We start from the raw sequence: 17,705 nt of genomic DNA, 5'->3' as shown, positions 1-17,705 counted from the left end.
AAGGCATTGTGTTTGCTCAGACTTTTCCCCTAGCTTAGAATGTGCTCCTCTCTCTTCCAGGCCTGCAGCCATGCTACCCATCCCTCTATCCCAAATGTCAATTTCTCTATGAAGACTTCTTAGTCAACCCATGCAATGCCTCTGAGTTCTTCGTGGTGTCTCTCGTCTCACTTACTGTGTTTTACAACTATTGGGTCCCATGTCCTATGTCTTCAATGACCTACAGTTGGAGGTCAGGGACCTCATCTTTTCCAACGTGGTAACTGCTGTTGCCTCTGACATTATCTGTATAAAAAGTCTTTGTTAAATGAGCACATTCTTCACAGTACTGTTATTGCAAGGGACTCTCTGAATTGTCAAGGTTAATATGAATAATTAAGGCTAATTATTAACCTCTGTATTATTAAGGCTAGTTCAATCTATGACTGCCTGTCCACAAACCAGTGACTTAGCCCTAACAGCTCCTTCTCCCCTGGAAGAATTTCCTTCTGGACCTTAAGACTGATTTTTTTTTTTTTAAGATTTTATTTATTTATTTGACAGAGAGAGACACAGCGAGAGAGGGAACACAAGCAGGGGGAGTGGGAGAGGGAGAAGCAGGCTTCCCGCGGAGCAGAGAGTCCAATGTGGGGCTCGATCCCAGGACCCTGGGATCGTGACCTGAGCCAAAGGCAGGCGCTTAACGACTGAGCCACCCAGGAGCCCCAAGACTGATTGTTAAAGAAAGCACCCTGGGAGGCAAGACTTAGAAGCATCGACCAGTCTTTTACATTTGCTGCTGGCCCAAAGAAGGCTCTGAGGGGAGCTCTATGGAGGCAGGGGGTGAAGGGTTGGAGGTGGAGGCCAGCACACAGTTGTCCCCAGACTGGCCTAAGTTGTTGCAGATACTAAAGAAACCTATTCATTCTCTAAAAACAGCAAGTGTTTTTGTGAGTGGGCAGGCGTTCATTCCCATCCAGCCTTTTGCTTTTCCTGTGCCCTGTGAGTCAAACTGGCCAATCGGCCATGGACACCTGTGATGCTGTCTGGAAGTGAATGCTGTTGCTTCTCATGGTTTGGACTTGAAAAAACTGTAATCAACCAGTCCTTTCTCTATCCTGAGTAGACTTTGGTCCCTCCCACCACAAGTGGTACATAGGATTGCATCATCCTGCATCTTTCCATGTGAATCGGTAAGGGCTCTATGAGCTCACCCTGGGCTGGACCTTGTAGGGGATGCCAAGACAGGATTCTCACACTCTCGGAGCATGCAGTGTCAGAAGGGCAGAATGCAGGAGGAGAAAGCAACGTAGGGGGCAACTGGCCTGACCCCTTCTTTCATAGACCTGGCTTCTGGCTGGAGCAAGACAGGCAACATACAGACAACTTTGCAGAGTTGTGCGTGAGCAGGGCACAGATGGACAGTCGCTGTTGGTCTTGGAAGTAGGACTGCAGGGGGCAGGCCCCTGGATCCACAGCATTTGCCCTTTTGGCCTTGGATGGCCCTGGCACATAGCTACAGAGTGTGTGCCCTGCACAAAGGCACCAACTGAATGGGTCAAGCAGGGGCTGGAGTCTAGCCCACACTCCATTTACCTTCCCCTTGTATAGATCCTCCATTAGGCCCAAACTGAAGCCCCTAGCACATTCTCCAACTGTGTGTATGGCACATCCCTGTAAGTACTGTACTTCTCTATCAGTCAATGGGCCTATTGACCCTTGTTTCCACAGCTCCTAGGAGTAGCCTGAAATGCATGAATGAATGAAGGAGACAGTTGGTTAGTTGCCATATAAATCTGATCTCTGTACTGCCCCCCTAGTTCTATCTCATCCATATTCCCATTCTCCCACCTCCACACCATCTTCTTGCTCATTATTAAAGTCCTACTCTTCTTTACTACTCACCTCAAGGTCTGCTTTCTTGTGAGGCCTTCCCCAAAGGACCAAGGCCACAGATTTCCCCTCTTGGTCTCTGGTACCATAAAGGTGTGATGGAGAAACTAGGAATAGCCAACACTCCTGAGGCCCTAATAAGTGTCAGACTATGTGGGAGGATTCCTTTTAGTTCTCCCAACACCTATGAAGTTGTTAGTTATCCATTGCCATGTGACAGATTACCACAAAGATAGCAACTTAAAAGAATATACATGCATCATCTCACAGTTTCCATGGGCTAGGAGTCTGCACTCACCTCAGCTGGGTCTTCTGCTCAAGGTCTCACAGGGCTGCATTCAAGGTGTCAGCCAGGTTGTGTGCTAGTCTGGAGGCTCGACTGGGGAAGAATCTGTTACCAAGCTCGCTCTGGATGGTGGAATTCATTTCCTTGCAGTTTGTGGGACTGAGGTTCCTGACTTCCTGCTGTCTGTCAGCTGGAAGCCTCCCTCAACTCCCCGAGATGGGCACAGCTTCTGTCCTTAGTCTAAGCTGCCTCTTATGGTGAGATACTTCTGTCAGTCGGCTCCATTTTTCTCTCCCTGAAGCAAGCCTGTCTTGATAAATTGATGTCAGTGAATTGCTGGGCAAGCCCTTTTGACATAGTAACTCTGAAGGGCTGTGAGTTTCTTTGTCATGTTGTCTCTCGTACAACTGTGCATCCTCTACATCTGACAGAATCCATGCTGGTCAATGTTGTTGACAATGACTGTGACCATGGCAGAGGAGGGAGACCCTTCCGCCAAGGAATGGGAGGGAAACCCAGCCTGTAGGAACAGGGACAGGGACTGCTGGCTCCGTAGGGCAGAAGGGGAGGAAAGGATGAGGATGACGTAAGGGCATAGGAAGCACAGAAACTCTTCAGCAACCTTTGGGACCACAGTGAAAAAAGCCTTCCCTCCCTCCCTGGGGCAGAGTGAGAGCAGGGCCAGCTGTGCACTCACGGTCACCCTGATGCCATCTGCCAGTGTGCCCCCTGTCCTTTCATTTCCCTCTTTTACCATAAGACAGCAGTGTGTTATCTGATTTCTCTTTTCCTTCTGGATTGGGCTGGTGAGGCTTTTCTTACCCAGGTTCTGCTGATGAGGGGTCTACTCCTCTCACACATTCAAATCCTGTGAAGGCTTTGCTCTTTGAGATCATCTTTCCATTTTCCTCTCCTGTTGTAATTTTTGCTTTCTGATTTGAGGCTCCCATTGTGGAAGTTCTTTATCTGGCTAATTGTATCTTCTTCCATTACTTGACTTCCAAAATTTCATCATGCAATGATCTTTTCCCCAAGATTTCTGGTAGGCAGAAAATCTTAGTTTAAAATAACAACCCATCTCACTCTAATGTAATCATTATCCACTTAGTACATGATTTATTTTTGTGAGCTATGAGCTCAATTTTATTTAATTTATCAGTCCAGGAACCAGAAAGGCAGGACTATAATCCCAGCTACCTAGAATGGATGGGAAACACTCAGGCCCTGTGAAACCTTTTCTTACCTGCTGCAGGGCTGGGCACAGAGTTAGCATTACTCAACTAATACTTGTTGCAGTTACCTTATTCCTTATTTCCCCCAAGTTTTACATCATGTCACTTTTCTTCCTGATTTGAACAAATAAAGAAGCACCTGCCCAAACTTGAAGTGCAGGAATCACTTTTGATCTTGCCCCTTCCCCAACCCTCATGTCCGACCAAACCCAGTTCATGCCCATTCTAGCTTCAAAATATCTCCCTGGTCTACTTGCATCCAGGCCCCTCCCTTATCTTCTCTGCTCTGAGCCACAGCAACCATCTCCCTGTTCTTGCTCCCTCCACCCTTGCCTCTTCCAATCTGTTCCTCACAGAGCAGCGGATGTTGAAAAACCTAAACCCCATGATACCTCTACCCTGAGTAAAACCCACTGGTGACTCTCCAGTGTCCAAAATGTCATCCAAGCTGTTTTCTGCAGTCCACAAGGCCCTGTACCATCTGACCCCTCTTCCTTCTCTCTTTCATCTCCTGTTCCTCCTTTCTCCATACTCTTGGCACACTGTTCTCTCCCTTCAGTTCTTCCCAATTGCCAAGTTCTTCTCTGCTTTCAGTCACTGCCGATGCTGCTCCCTCTGCCTGCATGGCCTTCCCCAAGCTCTTTGCATGATTGAATCTTTCTCATCTTTTAGGTATCAGCTTAAATGTAACTTTCCCCAAGAAGATACCCAATCCAAAGTGGGCCTTTCCTGTTATTCTGTCTTATGTCTGTTGATTTTTTAAAAAAAATAACATTTGCTGTTTTATTCATCTGTAGTCCCCTTTCCTCCCTAGACGATAAGCTCCATGAGAGCAAGGGCCATACAGGTTTTGTCCACTACTGTACAATCAACTCTCAGCTTAGTAGCTGACTCATGGCAGACATTAAAGTTCATTAAATAGAGTTATAGCAGAGGATGAATGAATGCATGACTGAAGGAGGCTTCCTTCATTCCACCTGTGCCCTTTCAACCAAGATGATGTCCCTTTTAAGTACTGTAAGAACTCCCTCCCTCCTTCCCTAACTTCATTCCCTCCATTTGTACTTATCTGAGGGGAATTTTCCATGAGTCCACTCTATTTTTCCACCACAGTAACATCTTCTTTATCTGAAGGTTATCGTCTCACACCCTCTTCTATTCAGAACTCAACTGACATGCCGGAAAGAAGAAAAAATCCTCTGCAATAAACCCCGAACTCTGATATTCCAGCCCTTAGGGTTCCCATTCAGATTTTTAATATTTTCCTACACTTCTACTAGGCAGAAAGATCCGTTCTCCAAACCTGCTGCTAATTAGATGTTATTTCTTTTGTTGGTGAGAGAGGGTGTTGCTGAACTCCATTAAGTGACACATCTCAAGAAAGGAATTTAAATCAAACCCAAAATAGACATAGAATTCTTATTTTTAATACATTCATTAATCACAGAGTGTCAGCCCTGTGACTACTCATGGGTGCGCGCACGCGCACACACACACACACACACACACACACCCCCTGCTTCTTGTAGCTCGCTCACCCACAGCCACCATCAGACCCCTGGAAGGAGACACATGCAGTACACTTTCTCTGGTGTCTTGCTAGGAGCCTGATGGATGCCCAAAGGGGTCCATTTCAGGGGATCTTCTCAAGGATCCTGACACTCATGGAGCCTGGGATTCCTTTAGCTCTTCTTAGATTTGTTGTCCAGAATCCTGGCCCTGGGAAGCTTAGAAGAGTCCCCAGTAGCTCACAGATGACTCCTTTCAGCACCCAGGGACTCTGTCCAGCATACTTTGTCCTGTCAGAACACATACCTGCACTCACCCCTCCAAGGACACTTGCACAAGTTCCAGAAGGCCGAAGTCAGTATTTGACCTTATTGAACTTGTACCTATGGGGTAAATACTCTATTAAATAAGTGTTCGTTATTCACTCAACCCCGTTTAGTGCCCCTATGCCAGGCCAGCAACATGCTGGGAGTACAGACATAGCAGGACAGTCGATTGTGGCCTCTGAGTACTGCTCGCGTGCTGTTTCTAAGACTCGCCTATCGGGTGGGTGCCCTTAGGCAGGCGAGAATTCTACCACTGAACCACCAGTGCTCACCGGTGGGTGGGTGCCCTTAGGCAGGCGAGAATTCTACCACTGAACCACCAGTGCTCACCGGTGGGTGGGTGCCCTTAGGCAGGCGAGAATTCTACCACTGAACCACCAGTGCTCACCGGTGGGTGGGTGCCCTTAGGCAGGCGAGAATTCTACCACTGAACCACCAGTGCTCACCGGTGGGTGGGTGCCCTTAGGCAGGCGAGAATTCTACCACTGAACCACCAGTGCTCACCGGTGGGTGGGTGCCCTTAGGCAGGCGAGAATTCTACCACTGAACCACCAGTGCTCACCGGTGGGTGGGTGCCCTTAGGCAGGCGAGAATTCTACCACTGAACCACCAGTGCTCACCGGTGGGTGGGTGCCCTTAGGCAGGCGAGAATTCTACCACTGAACCACCAGTGCTCACCGGTGGGTGGGTGCCCTTAGGCAGGCGAGAATTCTACCACTGAACCACCAGTGCTCACCGGTGGGTGGGTGCCCTTAGGCAGGCGAGAATTCTACCACTGAACCACCAGTGCTCACCGGTGGGTGGGTGCCCTTAGGGATCCTTAACCTCAGCACTGTCATGTTCTTATCACTTGTTTACAATATGTGCACCTATCTCAAAAACACCCTGCCCTGATTTAGAGATATCTTGCTACATTATTTGTTTTTTCTGGCTCAACTGGAACTGCCTGCCAGGCTCCTCCTTCTTTGTCTCTGCACCCCACATCTGATGGAAAGTGGAAGTGCAGGGTTAGCCTCAGGCCACCACAGGACCTTTTTCAGGATGGAAGGCAGACCACTGTTAGTGACTCATTCTCTAGGAGTTGTCCTGTCCATAGATCCCTGAGGGGAAAATGTATATAGTTATGATAATTACTTATAAAATATATACGTAAAATTTGTATATATGTCTGGCTCTCTCCATGTATACCTGGAGTTCTCCCCATCTGTTGCAACCTCATTGCTAGTTATCTCCATGAAAGACCCCCAGTGAGTGCTCTGGGAGTGGAACCCATATGCAGATGTTCAGGCAGGCAAAATCCCAAGGGTCTAAGGCCTGAAGGGTGTGGGACCAGGCCATCAGAGGTGGCTGGAGCCACACTGGCGAGGTGGCTTACACATTTTTCTGTGTTAGGTTTCTAGGTGAGCCTAGAGCCGGATAAGCTTACCTTACTAATGAAAGGATTTTAAATTTCATGGGCAAGAAATTATGGGGCTTCTCTCATGAATATGGACTTCCGATAACTCACAAAGGCATTTTGACTCTTCCTCTTATTATCTGTTGGTTATATCTACTTCTCTCTACCCACCCTGCCACCATCACCCCTGCCGGGACACTGCAGGGCTCCCCAGCCAGCTTGCCTGGCTTTCCTCTGAGTCCCTCTAATTCATTTTCCCCACATGCAGAGCCATCTTTTAAACCACAGATCTGATGGGTCACTGTTGCCACTCCATGGCTTCCCTAGATCTCAAGATAAAAAAAATCCAACCTTCTTTAACCCGGTCCACAGAATCCTCCCAACTTGACCCTGTTGACCTCTAGCTACATCTGTATTCCTTAGCACTAGTTCCCTTATACTAATGCTCCAACTACTCATATCCCACGCTTGCTCCTGTTTCAGGTCTCTGAACATGTTGCAATTGTGCCTGGAGCTCCCTGCCCTCCCCTCCTGAATTCCTAGTCAATCTTGAAGACCCTGTTCAGACGCCACCTAAGGGTCCTGGGGCAGAACACTCAATGCCTTTCACCACTGTCAACTCCTTTTCCCGACTATTGTTCCCAGAGCCTCCTGGTATCTCTCTGTTGGCTTGTTGATGTAGTGGATGCTAATTGCTTGCTTAATTTCTTTTTCCCCTTACTGGACTGTAAGACCTTTGAGACCCAGATTCCCTCCTATTCATTACTGTATCCCCAGTTGTTAGCACAGTTCCCGGCTTATAGTAAGGAAGAACTCAATAAATGTTGAATTAATTCGTTCATGAATAAATTTGATGGAATGGATAAATCCCAGGTTTTGGTGTCAGGGATGATCTTAATAAAGCAGGTGACATAGTAAAAAAAAACCTTGGCAGGAAGTCACAAGTGCCGAGTTCTTTGTAAACTTGGGCAAGCCACTACTCTCTGTATAGAACTTCAGTTTTCCCACATATAAAATCCTGGAATCCAAATCTCTGAGGTCCTTTTCATCCTTTTGTGGTCCATGGTGCTGCATCCAACATGTTTTCTTTGAGAATTACTCTTATTCCATCTCTATAAGAGATGTCCAAAGACCATCATGCCCAGAAGGATCCTCTTAAAATCCATAAACAGCATTAAGGACAAAATTAGAAACAAGGGCTGCTTGGGTCACAACAAGATTTTGTTCTCAGAGCCCCATTGCCTCTTGCTGACTTCTCCCAGGGACTGATGAGCTCCTGCCTTTATCTTGTCCTAATTGGTGTCCTGAGGCTTTTCAACGAAGACTCCACCATCTTTTCCCTGCCGAGCTGATAAACTTGCTGAATTTCAAAGATTGCAGCAAAAGTACGGCTTGAATCTTGGCCTAAAAAGAGTTGAAACAGGTGCCAGATGCCAAGAAGGAGCATAAATGTCTAGAAATGTGGTATAACCCTCCAGAACCCCAGGCCTGGGGCCACAGAATTCTGGACTGCCGTGGAGGGCAGTGGGTGAAAGGCTCAAAATTATGGCAAGGGGTCTACAAGTTCATTGATGAATCAAGCATTGTCTCTGACTAAATGAGTGCTATGTTTTGCAGCTACACATCATTTTTCAAGTGCGCAACAGAGCTGTGACTGTGACTAACAAAATAAACATTCATTTAAAAGTAGTTCTAAATTCACACCAGGCATCACGCGCTTTCCTTGCTCAGTGGACACCACAAGGGACACACTACTATGCGATGACTCTGGGTTGCAGGAATGCCAGCTCCAGGAAAGATGAGTCTGTGGCTGTCACTGTACTCCCCGCTCCACGTTCAAGGTCAGCGCGTACTAGGTGCTTAATAGATAGTTGTTAAGATTCAGGGAAATTTTTTTTTTTTTTTACTTTAAAAAGGCTTATATTTGAAAAAGGTTAGGAACCACTGGCTACTCACCGCAGTTAATCAGACAATCTTTTTGTGGTTTGCATAGTCGTTGGCAACTTAAAAAAAGAATCGTTTTCACATAAATCACAGCATGTGGTTTGCAGTGATTTGCAAATCATGACCTTGCAAGGGACGTGAAGTCAGAGGCTAGGAGGCTGCTTGTGGTGGGCTGCAAACAAAGGTGGTGGGACCCGTCTTCAGCTGTATGCCCAGGGATGACAGCATCTCTCTTCTGTCCCTCTGGTAGCTGGAATGGCTCCTATGCATGAATGTAGGTAAGATAAGGCCCTAAAATAAGACTGGTGTTTCATCAAGTCAGCTTAGTTATGGTAAGAATTACAAAGATAGTACAGAGCTTCTTGCATTTAAAAAGATAAAGGAGCTGGGAAGTAGCCTGAGAAATTGCAAACCAGAGGCTCTCTTCTTCTATCTCTGTGGTTGCCCCCTTTTCGGCCATGAAATAGAAATATAATGAGGCAAAATGAAGGTTAATCTGTTAAGTAATTAAACATGTATTTTGGGGTATCTTGATTGAGGTGCAAGGCTTAAAGATGGTGAAAGATGATTGAGATCTGAAACCCAAAGCAGGGGCGCCTGGGTGGCTCAGTCGTTGGGCGTCTGCCTTCAGCTCAGGTCATGATCCTGGTGTCCTGGGATTGAGCCCCACATCGGGCTCCCTGCTGTATGGGAAGCCTGCTTCTCCCCCTGCTTGTGTTCCCTCTCTTGCGCTCTGTCTCTCTCTGTCAAATAAATAAATAAAATCTTAAAAAAAAAAAAAAAGAAACCCAAAGCAAACTGCCACCAAAAGAACACTGATTAAATAAGGTACATTTGTACAATGGAATTGGGTGCAGTCGTTACAATGATACAGATTTAAATTTATTGATACGATTAACTATTTAAAGCAAGTGAAAAGATAGCCTATCCTGTGCAGTGTTTTCCCATTTATGTAAAATTGTTCACGTTCTTACGAATGCAAAGACATACCTGGGATCAATGACAGTTGCCAAATATGAAACCGCTCCACACAGCAGGATTTCATGGGGCTTTGCCTTTCCCGCTTCTGTATGTTACGGGCATGCGTGATAAGGTGCTGCTGGTGGTATGTTCTCTGAGTCCACTTGCATGGCTGGTCCCAGGAAGGATGATGTAGCCCGGTGGGGCAGTAGTTTTCATTAGCTCTTCCTCACACAGCATCCAAAGCCGACTGGACATCTTACTTCTCTTGATTAATTAGGAACCGAGCCTTGACCGACCAGGCGGTGAGCTGCGGTGGGAGCAGAAGTGACTGGGCCACCCCTGCGTGGCTCGGTCGCAGCGCTCGCTGCTTCCCCAAGTACTGCCCACCAGGCTCTCTCAGAAGTGGCAGGACCAGCCAGTGCATGAGCCCGGAGTCTGTCCCCTCCGTGTCTTCCCTGGAGGCCATGCTTTGGGCTCTCTGCACTTGCTTCCCAGTCCCTGAGATGTACCCAACAAGGTTGGGCAGGTGGACACGTTTGTCCCCACTCAGCCTGCCAGGTGTCACAGGGTCTGTGCCCAGGGCCTTCTCCCCTACGAAGAGAGCCTCCCATGAAGCCTTATGCTGACCTCGTATGTTTGGAGTCTGAGGGCCCTGGTGTGTCCTGAGGGCTCACCAGGTGTGAGAAGGTGGGCTCGCTTTACTTTCTGAGCCTCAGTTTCTTCACCTGTAAGATTAGAAACATAATGCTCCTTCATATGATGTCTCTGGAAACACTTGGTAGACTCCACAGTGGTTGCGTCGTCCGGAGATGGGGCTTTAGAGTTAGACGTTGCTCCAATGGCAGCCCTGCCACGTACTGTCTGGGGACTCAGGGTGGGTTAGGGACCTCACACAGCCTCACATTCTGACCTGAAAAATGGGATTCTGCTCTTTGTCCAGCCCTCCGGCCCGAGGCCCTCCGGGCAGAGCTGTGATCTGCATAGTATTCCAGAGGACCAAGGCTCAAATTAAAAACTTTCTCAGGAGCAATTATTCAGATGTTGTGGGGGTGGGGGATGCCCTGTGGCTGGAACCCAGCTTCCCCCACTTTGTTTTTATTTTTACACCCCTGAAGTCCAAAGCCAGCTGTCTGAATCACTTGCAAACAGAGCCAAAACAATTTTTATGCGTCACAGGAGGCCATGGGCTCCAGCCACGCCTCAGGATGGTGCACTAAAAATATCTTCCCAGAGCTATTTTTAAGGTCCTGCAGGCTGTCAACCACAAGCCAAGAGAGCAGAACTCCTCACTATGTGCATACAAACGGCACCACGCTTATTGCTCAGTGGGCCTGTGGGTCAGTTAAGGAGCTGGATTTAAGGCCCCACATCCTCCTCTCTGACCACAGGGATTTGTCACCACGCAAAGGCACACACTGCAAGTGCAGACTTCCCTGGGGACACTGCCAGGCAGACAGGGCCACCATTACGTCAGTGGCGTGCAACCTTTCCACCCGGGGCGTCCTGTGAGCCACCAGCACAAAGGCTTCTGCCAAGTGAGGACACTGGAGACCCAGCACTCCTGCTGGAACAGTCATTTCTAATTTTCAAAGCACGTTCACCTCCGTTACCTTCTCTGATCCTCGTGGCATTCCTGCTAAATGGCTATTACTATCCCCATTTTATAGATCAGGATAGTAAAGGACTACTCGTGCTCTTATCACACCCCTCTTAGGCTATAGAATATAAAACAAATCCTCTAGTATGTCTGAGGGTGGGATGACCTTGGACATCCCCGCATGGGCTCGGCTTTTTGCCTCTCAGCCTCCTATGCAGTGGCCACGCCCACGCTCCACTGTAATCAGATCGCTCACCATTCCTTCATTCATTCGACAAACATTTCCTGCGCACCCACTCTGACCAAGGCCCCACCGTGCTAGGTCATCCCTGCCCTGGGGAGGAGGCAGTGACAGGACACACCTCCACAGTGCATGGTGGACACAGGGTGGTGGGAGAAGTCACCAAAAGCTTTGGGATGAGGGTGATCCCTGCGGGGGTCTGGGGGCTGAGCAGGACCTAGAAGAGGAGCAGCGCAGACAGAGGGAGCAGCCCGGGCCCGGCAGGAGACGCAGGAGAGCAGGGAACATGGGGGATCCGAAAGCAGGCCTGAGCAGGTGCGGGCAGGAGGCAGGGCCCACGGGGCTAGACCGCTAGCGGGGCCCGAGCAGGAGACATAGGCGCTGTCTGAAGGGCCTGGGCGGCCCTGGAGGTTTTCCGCAGAGAATAGCATGATCCCATGTGCATGTAGGAGCATCCCTATGCTTGCTGTACAGGGCACTGGAGGACGGGGCCAGGTTGGAGGTTGTTCAACAGCTCAGGTGAGGCAGGCTCAGGGGCCCGGACTGGGGTAGGCAGGGTCAGAGAGGATGAAAAAGAAGGATCCAATTCTAGAAGTACTTAAAAGTAATTAAGAGGTAGGCTAAAAATGAGTTGCAGGGCTTAGTGGTGAGTGGGATGTGTGGGGGCAGGGGAAGAATCTGAGGCAAGCCCAGGGTTCAGCCCTGGGCGGCTGGGAGCAGGCTACTGCCATTCAGCAAGCTGGGGACACGGAAGAGGAGCAGGCTTGTTTTGAATTGGTTATGGTGAGTTGCCAGTTGGATATCCCAGTAGCTGTCATAAGCAGGAAGTCACATACACAATTGGGAGCTCAGAGGAGAAATCAGGCTTGGACAGAACAGTTTGGAAGGGGGCGGGGAATGGAGGAAGCCTATAGGGCAGCGGGTCTCAACTTTTCACTCCCATCCAAATCAAGTGAGCAGCTTAAAAAAAAGGATCTGAGCCCCATCCCCAGAAATTCTGATTCAGTTACTACACAATAGGCCCCGGTTTCAGTAGATTTTAAGTTCCCAGGTATTCCTTCTGATGAGTAGCCAGGGTTGGGGAACAGGGCAGTGGAGAGTTGAGGATGAACAGGAGATGGCCTAGAGAGATGGCAGATGGGCAGAGACACCAACACGGATGGGCCAGGGAGGATGGAGAGCCCGAAAGCAGCCTGGCCTCCAGGGAGCAGGCCTCGAGCAGACAGCATTATGTCCAGAGCCAAAGCAGGGCAGGTGCTGAGCAGGAGGCCCTGTGAGTGCATCAGATGCTCAGGAGAGGCCAGGCAGCGTGGTGGTGCAGGGTGTCTAGGGGCTGACCGAGGCCGGGGCAGATGTGGGCTGGGGGTGGGGCTTGCAGAGGCAGATGGGCCCAGGCTCGAGGAGAGGTAAGGGGGGGAAGCAAAGACCATAGAAGGTAGGTGTGTTCAGAGGGAAACAGAAGGAAACAGAGGGTGGAGGCATGATCAGACAGACTTGGGGCAGCCTGTCCCAGAGGTAAGGAGACTAAGAGGACAAGCTGACACCACCCTGAATGATGGGGGAAAGTTAACGGCGGGGGGGGGGGGGTCCCAGGAAGCTGAGGGACTGGGGTTCAGAGCCCAGTGGAGAGATCAGCCCTGGGAGAAGAGATGTTCCCCGATCTGGGGCAGCAAGGACCGAAGACGGTGTCACCTGCCTTCTTAGAGCCCAGCACCTGTACCTGCCCCAGAAAGGTGAATTGAGGGCGGGCAGACACCGCTGCTTCCCTCCTCCCCACCGGCCCTCCTCTAGCCCTTCTTTCTCGTGCTCCCCTCCCACGTCCTCCTCCCCTGCTCTAGCAGGAGGTGCCAGGCAGAGCCTTGGTGCGGCCAGCTCCCACATGCTTCTGCCCACTCGTTTCCCCCAGAATGTTTTTCCCAAATGTTAAGGAGACTGTGAATGCCTTGAAAGCAGTGACTCAAAGTTTGCCTGAAATACTTGCTTCTAAACATATGGTCGGTCCCTCCTAGACATTTGTTGTGCAAATTCATGCATAGACACATGCATAAACATAAAGCCTCCACAGAGACATATTTATAAGTATATATATATATATGTGTGTGTATATATATATACATATGTATATATATATGTGTGTGTATATATATATACATATATATATATATCAGTGCCTAATTGTGCCACGTGGGGCACATGCGTGTTCACCAAGATCTCCCTGCAGGGGAGTGATGACACGCTCTCTCGTGTGACACTTGCAGTGACCTGCTCCCACGTCCCGGAAAGAAGCCCCCGCGGACAGAGGCCTAGTGCACCCACGTTTCCTGGATACACTTGCCCCAGTTTAAGGAACATTGCAGGTCACTTTTGAATTTTGGAATGCAAGCACTTCTGACATGTGGCTAAAGGGAAGGATATTTGCCGTCCCATTATGGAATTTATGCTTCACGAGGCTCAGTTTGTGTTTGAACAGGAAACGGCTTCTAGGAAGATCACAGGAAGGGGCGTCCTTTTCACACTCGGCCTCATCAGTTTGCTCAGTAAATGTTCGGCAGTCAGTGACCCGCATGCAGCTTTCAGTCCAGATGTCCTAGCTTCTGGGAGCCATGTGAAAGGGTCCAGTGAAGCAGGCACTCCGGTATTTTCAGGGCTTCAACACTAGTTCTTGTTTCTATTAAAAAACGGTATATTTGCAAAAAAAAATTTATTTTTAAATCCAAATTCAATATATTTTCTTTATTTAAATACATCCAGAATTTTCGAACACAAACATTGCTCTCTTTAAGCCAAAAAGCTTCCCAAGTCCAAATAAAAAATGAACACATGGATGATATGCTCTTGTGGGCTAATACTTTTTTGTTATTTTTTACCTTGTGTGAGGTCTTTGGTTGAGAAAAGAGACACTGTCTCTTCTGTCTGTGAGTGACAGTGAGAAGGTGGCATGCTTATGCCTTTGACAGCCCAGTGCCCTCCCACACCTACCGTACAATGGTGTGTAAAATATGTCAGCTTGGGCTAGGTCAGCATGAGGCTGAATTTCTTAGAAAGTTAGGGTCGCTGACTCCAGATGCAATGGCTCTACTGAAGTCCTTTGAGTAGGCCACTCTATTCCACCTGCGGCTTTGCTTGGCCAACGATATGGCCCCTGACTCCGGCTAGCCACTCTGCAATAGGGAATGTTCCCAGGTTCCCTGGTTACCATTTTCCTGCCTCTGTGATTTTTCTAACCCTGATTGCTTGAGTAATCAGGTCGGATTCTCTCCTTTGGAATAAGAGGATGGAGCCCAATGGAGTTACCATTTTCTGTCTCAGAAGGGCATCTGGAAACAGATGTCCCTAGAACTGTGAGATCTTCCTGCCTTCCAGCCCTCTGCCACTCTCCCCTGCTGATGGCTTCCTGAAGGGTTAGCGGTTATGTCCTTTAGGCCTCAGAGCTTGTGTGCTTGCCTGGAGACAAGAAGATAAAAACCGGTGGGGGCAGGAGCCTGGCTAGAGGAGGAACAGAATCCCAGGGATAAGTGCAAGTGACAGCTGTCCAGAGCAGAGGAACACAGGTTGGAACCCCAGGCCTTATTTATATGAGGAAGTAAGAACAGAGAGCCTGGCTGGACCTCCAAAGGGAGCTGGGGGAGTTCAGAGGGACCAGTGTGGGAAGGAGGAAGAACCGAAGGAAGAAAGGGGTAGAAACACATGATCTTTCTAGTCCCTACTTCACTTCCAATTTGGCCCGTGTTGCGGACAATCTATCAGAACACAGGCCTTCCTGACCCTTGCTAAATACAGCTGCAGACCTGACTGGGGACATGGGTCCTCCAGGCAGGAGCATCACGGGCCAATTCTTCAATGAAGATGACATCCTCATCGCTCACTCAAGATGAGCGCTTATTAATAATGGCAGTGTCATCAGATGCATACCAGATGCCAGATGGGGGGACACCCAGCTCTTATGTCATTCAAGCTTCATGAGGGACAGCGGAAGGATGAGGGATCCTGGAACAGAGAACACTAAGGAGAGGCAGGGGAACTGCCTTCAAGAATCTGAAGGGCCGGTCTATGTGTGCAAGAGGGGAAAGCTTCCTCCTCGAGAGCCCAGAGGGAGAGAAGGTAGCAGGTTTTGAGTGGCTGAAAGACTATCTTGGGCAGTGGTGAGTTCCCCATGCTGGAGAGATTCAAGCAGAGGCCATGCGACCATCTGTCAGGCATATACCACAGGAATTGCTGTTAATTAGGCCTTCGTACTCATTCCTGCAGGTCACGAGCTGAAGCTCGGGCCAGCCTCCTGTCTCCTCTGTGGGCATCTTTTGTGTCGCCCGAACAGGGCTCACCCAAGATTGCCCCAACTCTGAAGTCTAGGCTGTCCTCTGGTGAGCAGAGCCTGTCCCTGTCTGGCCTATAACCTTAGCTCACTAAAAAGGACCAGGGACCTCACGGGTGCTAAGTTACAGCCCAAGGTCTTGGCTCTGACCGGATGAGAAAGGTATTAATAGCTTAATGAGGAACGCAGGGCTTACAGAGGCTGTGTAACTAGCTGGTGAGTAGAAGCCTGACCCAGGCTCCTAGCAGCTAGACCATGCTGATTGTTGAAGACATTCTTAAGTAAGAAGGGGAATGTAAATAATTACTCCTCCTAATTTAATCTGTTTGTAAACCAAGTTTTTTTTTTAATACATTCCTTAAAATGGTGTTTAGCAACCCATGATTTCATCCCTAGTCCCCACCCACAGAATTTTTGGTTTTCTACATTCTTTTCTCTCATCAAGGGCCCCGTAGATTAGATTAGGGATTACCAAACCTCAGGGAGTTGTCATACCTGATAATTGCCCCTTGGATTTTGTAATCCATCCTCCCACCTCTTCCTAAAAATACTTTCCGGGGGGGAGATGAAGGCATGCAGGTTCACGTGCCAATCAAGCAAATTTAAACACATTTCATGAGACCGGGGTAAGGGGGGCGGACAACCAAATATGCTGGGTGGTCTTGGATCTTCCGTGTTGGGTCAAGAATCTAGAAGTAATGTAGATGAGACAGGCGGGAGATGGCAGGAGAGAGGCCCGGCTGCTGAGTCACTGCCGGCCTCTGATGTCGAGTCACCTCTGACGTCAGTCCATGCTTCCGGGGACAGAGCCAGGTGGGATAGCTGGGCATACAGGCCCTACCTGTAAGCACTGGTTTAAAAAAGGCAGTAGGCTGCGGGTGACTAGGGAGGTGGTGGTATCTGCCTCCCACACGGCCGGGAGTGTGTGCTTGGGAGCCTCACCTGCAGGCGGGAAATCCCACCTTAGCTTCCACAGCCCACCTCCCTGGGGAAGGCCCTGCCTCCTCACAGCCTCTCGGGAAAGGCTTTAAAAGAGTCATAAAGTCTCTGGCCCCTCCCTCTTTTCACGAGGACACCTTATACTTCAACCCCAGGGAAAAAGCCATGACACAACGATGAAGAAGGAGGTGGGGATTATTTCCTGAAAAGAAAGAAAATAAAACAGGGAGAGAAGAGGGTGCTCAGGGGGAAATGAAGCCTTTTTCAAGCAACATGGGGAGAAGGGGCTGTAGCAGTGTCCCCCAGCAATGTGATGTGCTTTGATCCCCGAATGGAGGAGTACAGCTAAGTGCATCCTAAAACACAGGAGCTGAGGGATCAAGATTGTTTCATTCCCAAGCTGATTAAGTTCTGGGAAATTCACCCTGAAGAAAACTCAGGGCAGGGGTGCCTGGGTGGTTCAGTCGTTAGGTGTCTGCTCAGGTCATGATCCCAGGGTCCTGGGATCGAGCCCCGCATCGGGCTCCCTGCTCAGCAGGAAGCCTGCTTCTCCCTCTCCCACTCCCCCTGCTTGTGTTCCCTCTCTCGCTGTGTCTCTCTCTGTCAAATAAATAAATAAAATCTTTAAAAAAAAAAAAGTTGTCCAACGTCACACATTTGGTAAGTGGCAGAGCCAGGATTCAAGCCCAAATTTATCCCACCTTCCCAAAGTCACCAGCTGGAAAGAAGGAAAACTGGTTCCAATCCTAAACCCTCTGACTCCTGGCCCACTGGTCTTCCCCAACATGAAAGATAGGAGGACCCCCTGCAGAAAGCAGGGGCCTCGGCCTCTCCTTGCTACTCCCACTTGTCCAGACCCACCATCGCTTGGCTCCAGTGCCTTTGATGGTGGGAACCCCAGACTGGGAAGTCAGAAGCCGAGGAAAGAATCCAGACTCACTGCCCCTCCCATCACCTGCCAGATTTTCATCAACAACGAACTCAGTTTCTGTGCCTCTCCTGCCTGTGAAACATTCAGCCAGACAAGGCAAAAAAGCTCTTATCATACTACTCTTAATGGATTAAGACTCTAGCAAATTCCGGGGGAG

General features: G+C 49.1%; 1 long non-coding RNA gene across 1 annotated transcript; it reads right to left on the bottom strand.

The window, feature by feature from the left end:
- Positions 1–278: 278 nt before the first annotated feature.
- Positions 279–9,283, bottom strand: LOC135362624 (uncharacterized). The gene is made up of 4 exons (XR_010407528.1): positions 8,578–9,283; positions 2,981–3,197; positions 2,171–2,464; positions 279–1,724 (listed from the first exon to the last, which is right to left on the bottom strand). It is a non-coding gene; the product is annotated as an uncharacterized LOC135362624 (long non-coding RNA).
- Between the last annotated feature and the right edge of the window lie 8,422 nt (positions 9,284–17,705).

The sequence above is a fragment of the Mirounga angustirostris genome, unplaced genomic scaffold, assembly GCF_029215605.1.
Source record: "Mirounga angustirostris isolate CCGP_5_RB_7025 unplaced genomic scaffold, mMirAng1.0.hap1 SCAF_1, whole genome shotgun sequence".
NCBI lineage: Eukaryota > Metazoa > Chordata > Mammalia > Carnivora > Phocidae > Mirounga > Mirounga angustirostris.
This window is presented reverse-complemented; position numbering and strand designations above follow the sequence as displayed.